We start from the raw sequence: 6,455 nt of genomic DNA, 5'->3' as shown, positions 1-6,455 counted from the left end.
TAGGAACTTATTCGTGTAGGTTAGGGACGAGATGGTCGGCCCTCATAGGATATGGATGACCAGCAGTCAACATGTCACCTCATTGGTTGGCTCAAATTAAATCTAGGCCGGTCAAATCAGCGGTGAACTTGAGCGGTTGAGATGATTTGCGGCAGTTATTGATTGTCGTTAAATTTATTTAGGGTTTTGTAAGGAGCGTGACCGGCCTACTTTAAGTAGCTGCCAGGAGCTATTTGAGTAGGTTGAGGACTAGGTGATCGATCCTCATAAGAGAGGGACGACCGATAATCATGATGGAACCTCATTGGTCTCCCCAAATAGAATCTAAGCCGGCTAAGTTGGACGACTGTGATTGATTTAAGACTGCCACGAGCGTTCTTAACCTAATTAAGACCCTTTTTGGAGCCGCTCGACTAGCCTACTTTGGCTAGAAATTGTGAATGCTGCCTGTCGTGCCCTAGCCATGGTCGGTCCGTGCCTCTCCCATTATTTTCCTTATTTTTTGTTATTTCGTGAACTCACGAAAACTCCTTGGTTTTATCAACTTTCCTTGTTTTTTCAAAACTCGTGAATTCTCCATAACTTGGTGGATTCACGAAATAATATTATAAAATAAGAAGAGGTGTGTGGGACCAGGCAGCCTAACCGGCCGGCCATGCCTAAGCCGTGTCCGGTCCCACACCTCACAATCCTTAGCTTTTATAATTATTATTCCCTAATCTCACGAAACTCCTCCGTTTCAACAAAAACTCGTGGATTCTCCATAACTTCAAGGATTCATGAAAATAATAAAATAGGGAAAGGTGTGCGGGGACCGGCAACCTAGCCGGCCGGCCATGCCCTAGCCATGGTCGGTCCCACACCTTGCAATCCCTAATCTTGCATAATTATTATTTTCCTCAATTCATGAAACTCCTGGGTTTGAGCAAAATTCATGATTTCTCCATATTTTCTCAAATATTGCTCAAATCACGAAAAACCAAAAGCCAACATAGTCACACGACTGGCTAGCCTCTCACGGAATTTTAAATATTAAAACACTTTATTTTAATATTTTCAAAATATTGATGAATTGAGCATACATGCTCATTCCAACAAAAATCGAGAATTCTCAGTCAAGATGAAACTCTTCTGAAAATTCACTATGTTGCTCGAACGCGCATCAGAAAATACTGAAACCTCAGTATGGAAACACGGACACCACGACAACACGTGCATGCCTCCATGACCGACCAGAGTCATTCCTAGGGCTTGCACAAGGCCTCCCACAGTTTTCATAATTCTGACCTAATTTGCTTAATTGCTCATACTGGGCCCGAACTCTCTCCAACCAACTGGAGATTCCCAAATGACCAACAACTGGTCCCGTGACCACCAAGAGCCGGTCCCATGCCTCTTGGTCGGTCCTCATCTCTCATACCTAGGTTTTATACCTAATGCTGAATCCAGCAATATTTCAATAAATGATGAAACCTGCATTTAATCATCGTTCTTTCAAACTCTCAAACTGAGAACCCTGGTGCATGCTCACTCGAGCACCAGGAATCACATGGACGCTCATCATCCCATGTGGTCGGTCCCTCTTCACTCATGACCAATTTTCAGCAATTCACCAATTGTTGAAGGATTGATCAAAAATTAGGGTTTCGAACAAATGCTTCACGAATCACCATTCTGAGCAAGTTCAAACACAAAATTATGTTGATTCAGTAATCAACATCCAAATTAATAATATCTGATAATTCACCAATATTTTTGATTAATATTTTATTGGGTTACGGCACCACCAGTAAATAATTCGTTGAATTGAGCAATACTTGCTCAGTTGCTCGAATATTGATCCAACCATCAATATTCGGCAACTCATTAGTAGTTTGTCGAATTGAGCAACACTTTCTCAATTGCACGTCAAGTTATCAATATTCAGTGTTTTGGTGAATTGATCAACACTTGCTCATTTGCACACCAAAATTATCAAATTCGTCGAATTGAGCAATACTTGCTCAGTTTCTCGACAAACTCTCAATATTCGGAAATTCGTCAAGTTGAGCAATACTTGCTCAGTCTCGAGTCAGTAATTCATTGACATCTCAGAGAACTACATGTTCAATCCATGAATTGCCGAGCATTCACCACTTATGCTCGATTCAATAAAATTAGACTCACAGTCTTAAATCATTCAACAACTGACCAACTAATACACGTCTGCCTTGCAGACTCCACGATTCGTGAAATCTCAATCACGTCACAAATGGGGGATATCACTTAGGGTTTTGGTCTGGCGTCTACGGCACGTGGATTCATCCACAATGACAAATGTGTGTAATTCGTGTAAACGGTTGAAGGAGTTAGAAAGGTAGTGGGTACACGATCAGTCAAGTCTCCGCACGACATGGAACTGACTTTACCACGATCTTCCACATTCCCACTCTTTCACTCAAGAAACCGTCACACTTACAGGGATCAGTGGTACATCATTCTTGCAATATAAATAAGTCTAAATCGAGGACATGGAATATCATCAATCATCGATTATCATCATTATCCGTCAACAACTCGATATAAACTTATTCGCAGAACTCAACTTCAGCAGTTCAGCAGTATTGCAGAAACCTTCAACACACCCACAATCCTTGATCATCACTGATCCCACACAACTCTCAGCTTCCCTCCTACAAATCAACCTATCTCCCTCTTTGCGACCGAATTGACTCTGGAACGACCATTGTCTTGGTTTAGGCCGGAGTCATACAGATTGATTTCCTGAATCTAAGCACCCCTTTTGCAGCGGTGCATCTGTGTGAGGATTAACATTTTGCCCGGCTGAGGAGTCTCGACAGCACGCTCGACTCTCCACTTTCCTAGCAAACCGTTTTTCCCCATCTATAGATTGGCGACCGCAGTGGGAGATTAATCTCTCGGTTGCAATCATTCATTTTCGCAAGATGGTTGGTCTTAGATCTAATTCAGTTTCTCAAAACTCCAGTCAAAGTCTTTCAAATGGTGACGCTTCTCTAACTCACCTGAATGATTCTGGTAACATTCATCATCCGTACTTTACTACTCCCTTTCATCTATTGGTGCATTTGATGGAGAAATTCCGTCACTAGCTAAACTGACACGAAGGCAAGAGATTTTGGAAAGAAACATAAATAGATTGAAAAGAGCAATTGATAATTTGTTCAACTGCATGGTGGACCTGACAAGAATCTTAGGATCTCAAGTCGTGGAACGCTCATCTCTTGACACCACTGACGCTAACCCTCGAGCCAACATCAACACCACTTATGAAAATCCGGTGGAACAAGAGGCCACACATCTAATCGAGAATCTATGTGAACTTCTGCATTTCTCCAGAGATCAGTGCACAGACACGTTTTTCGCTCTCAACAAAATATCATCTAATGTGCGAATAGTTTCATCATCTCCGGTGGTTGAACAAGTGTCCATGGTATCTGAACTCTCAATCAACAACATCACCTTCACTGAGGAAGACCGAATGACGGAGGAAGGGTATAAACGAGCCTTGTTCGTTACTGCTTCCATTAAGGACTCTGAATTCAGGAGAGTTCTCATCGATACAGGTGCTTCCACGAATCTTATCACTATGAAGACTCTCAAGGAGGCCAAAGTTCCACAAAGCAAGATCGTTCATCATCCCATATTGATGACGGGTTTTGAAGGAAGCCAGAGTCACACATACGGGTATGTCTATGTGGATCTGAAAGTATGGTCGATTCAATCCACTGTCGAATTTCACGTGATCGAGAAAGACCCTGACTATCACATGATACTCGGAAGGCCATGGCTTCACGACAATAAAGTTGTTCCTTCGACGTACCATCAATGTATGAAAGCTTTGTTCAATAACAAAATTGTCCGTATCCCAGCCTCAGTGTCTCCTTATGCTCTGATTTACGATGCTGAGTTCCTAGAACATCCAAAGAGCATCCTCGAACCTCCAAGCAAGATCTGCAGTATTCCACTCCCAAGTTGGAAATCTATTGAGAAAGTCGACAAACCATCATCAATAGATGCTAAATCCGTCAAGTTGTCCACCTCACCACTCAAGCGTCGTCAAGGTCAAGGTACGACTCAGAAAAAATCCAACTTTATTACTGATTATGATGCAGAGGGGTAGAGTCATTTATCTCCGTCGTAAGGATTAGAAATTAACAGGGGAGGTCGATGAAAAGTCTCCCCGCCCTGAAGAATCATGCCAAAGTGAGCATCGCCCGATGAAGAAATTCAAGATACACCACGACAGCTGCAAGATGACACAGATTCCACAACCGACGACCTCGAGATTATCAACATTGGAACGGATGAAAACCCAAGGCCAATTCTAATCAGTTCTGCTCTCTCAGCTGGAGAACATGAAGAATTGATATGCCTGTTGAAAGAGTATCAAGATATCTTCGCCTGGACGTACGAAGAGATGCCTGGCCTAGACGACAAATTGGTTACTCATCATCTGCACATCACTCCCGGTTCCAAACCCGTCAAACAGCCTCCCATGCAATTCATACACGAAGTTGAGGAACAAATGAAGGTGGAGATCCAGAAACTACTAACAGCAGGGTTCATCAAACCCATTCGACATCCAACATAGCTTGCGAACATTGTCCCAGTCAGGAAGAAAAATGGACAGATCCGGTGCTGTGTAGATTTCAGGAACCTGAACAAGTGTTTCCCAAAGGATGACTTTCCATTTCCAAACATTGATATGCTCTTCGATGCAACCAGTGGCCATGGAATGTTCTCGTTCATGGATGGTTACAGTGGATATAACCAAATCAAGATGTACGAACCTGATGCTAACAAGACTGCATTCAGAACCCCCACTAGAAACTTCCACTATACAGTGATGCCTTTCGGCTTGAAGAATGCAGGAGCCACTTATCAGCGGGCCATGACTGCAATACTTCATGACATGATGCACAAGCAAGTAGAAGACTATGTCGACGATGTGGTGGTGAAATCAAAGACCCGGGCGTCCCACCTAGACATTCTGAGACAAATCTTCGAAAGATGCAGAGAATACAAACTGAAGATGAATCCCCTGAAATGTGCTTTTGGTGTTTCTTCCGGAAAGTTTCTTAGATTCTTGGTCACTGCAGAAGGAATCAAGGTCGACCCAGACAAAAGCCATTACTACCATGCCGCCTCCACGAACTGTGAAAGAGATCCATAGTTTCATGGGCAAATTCAATTACATCCGGCGTTTCATTCCTGGACTCGCTCAGCTCATTGCTTCATTCACTCCTCTGTTGAAGAAAGGAACAAATTTTGCATGGACAGCCGTTCAACAAGAAGCATTCTTGAAAATACAACATATATTATTATCACTTGCTGTCATGAAATCTCCAGTGCAAGGACGGCCTCTGATACTTTACACAGCTTCCAGTGACGTAGCAATTGGAGCACTCCTTGCTCAAGAGGATAAAGAAGGTATCGAACACCCAATCTATTACTTCAGTCTCAAAATGAGGGATGCTCAACTCCGGTAGCCAAAGGCTGAAAGGGCGTGTCTGGTGTTGGTTCACGTAATTCAGAGGTTCAGACATTATCTACTATCAAACAGGGTCGTGCTGATGACAAAGATGATCCTATAAAGTTCTTACTATAGAAACCTGCTCTGATCGGAAGACCAGCGAAATGGCTACTTCAAATGTCAAAATTTGACATAGCGTGTGTCCCTCCAAAAGCAATTAAAGGACAAGCAGTTGCAGATTTACTTGCCGCTTTCCCTGGAGAAGACATCAAGATGTTGCATGAAGAAGTGCCTGGTGAGTTTCCAGAAATTTCAATCATTCAGGAAGAAACGTGGATATTATATTTTGATGGGTCCTCCACTCCGAGAAATGATACCGGTGGGGCGGGTACTGTGCTGGTATCTCCATCCGGTGATGTCTTCTCACATTCATTCAAGCTGGATTTGCATTGCACCAATAATTCAGCAGAATATGAAGCTTTTCTCCTAGGGATGTCTTTGGCCAAGAAAGCAGGAGAGAAACATCTAGAGATCAGGGGAGACTCAAAGTTGCTGGTCAATCAAATGAATGGCGTATACTCTCTCAAAGAAATAACACTTGCTCCATTCAGGACTGAGGCACAACGACTATTAGCTCATTTTTCCGATGCAACAATTCTCCATACCGGATGCACCAACAATAGACATGCTGATTGTCTAGCGACCCTAGCATCTAAACTGCAATTTGAGAGGTCTGAGAAATCCATCATTGTGCAAAGACGCGCTGTGTCATCCACCTGGCTTACTCAAGTCGATGTTCAGTCAAGCGAATGGCGAGCGCCCGTTATTCATGAATTGAGCAATTCTCTTACGGCAGGGAAAATTAGCCTCAAGGAGTTGAAAAAAATTTCCTGCTGCACGGAGCGTTATATTATCGCAATCCTGATGGATCCCTATCTCGATGCCTCGGAGATGAAGAAGT

Source organism: Papaver somniferum, chromosome 8, assembly GCF_003573695.1.
Source record: "Papaver somniferum cultivar HN1 chromosome 8, ASM357369v1, whole genome shotgun sequence".
In the NCBI taxonomy this organism is placed as follows: Eukaryota; Viridiplantae; Streptophyta; class Magnoliopsida; order Ranunculales; family Papaveraceae; genus Papaver; species Papaver somniferum.
This window is presented reverse-complemented; position numbering follows the sequence as displayed.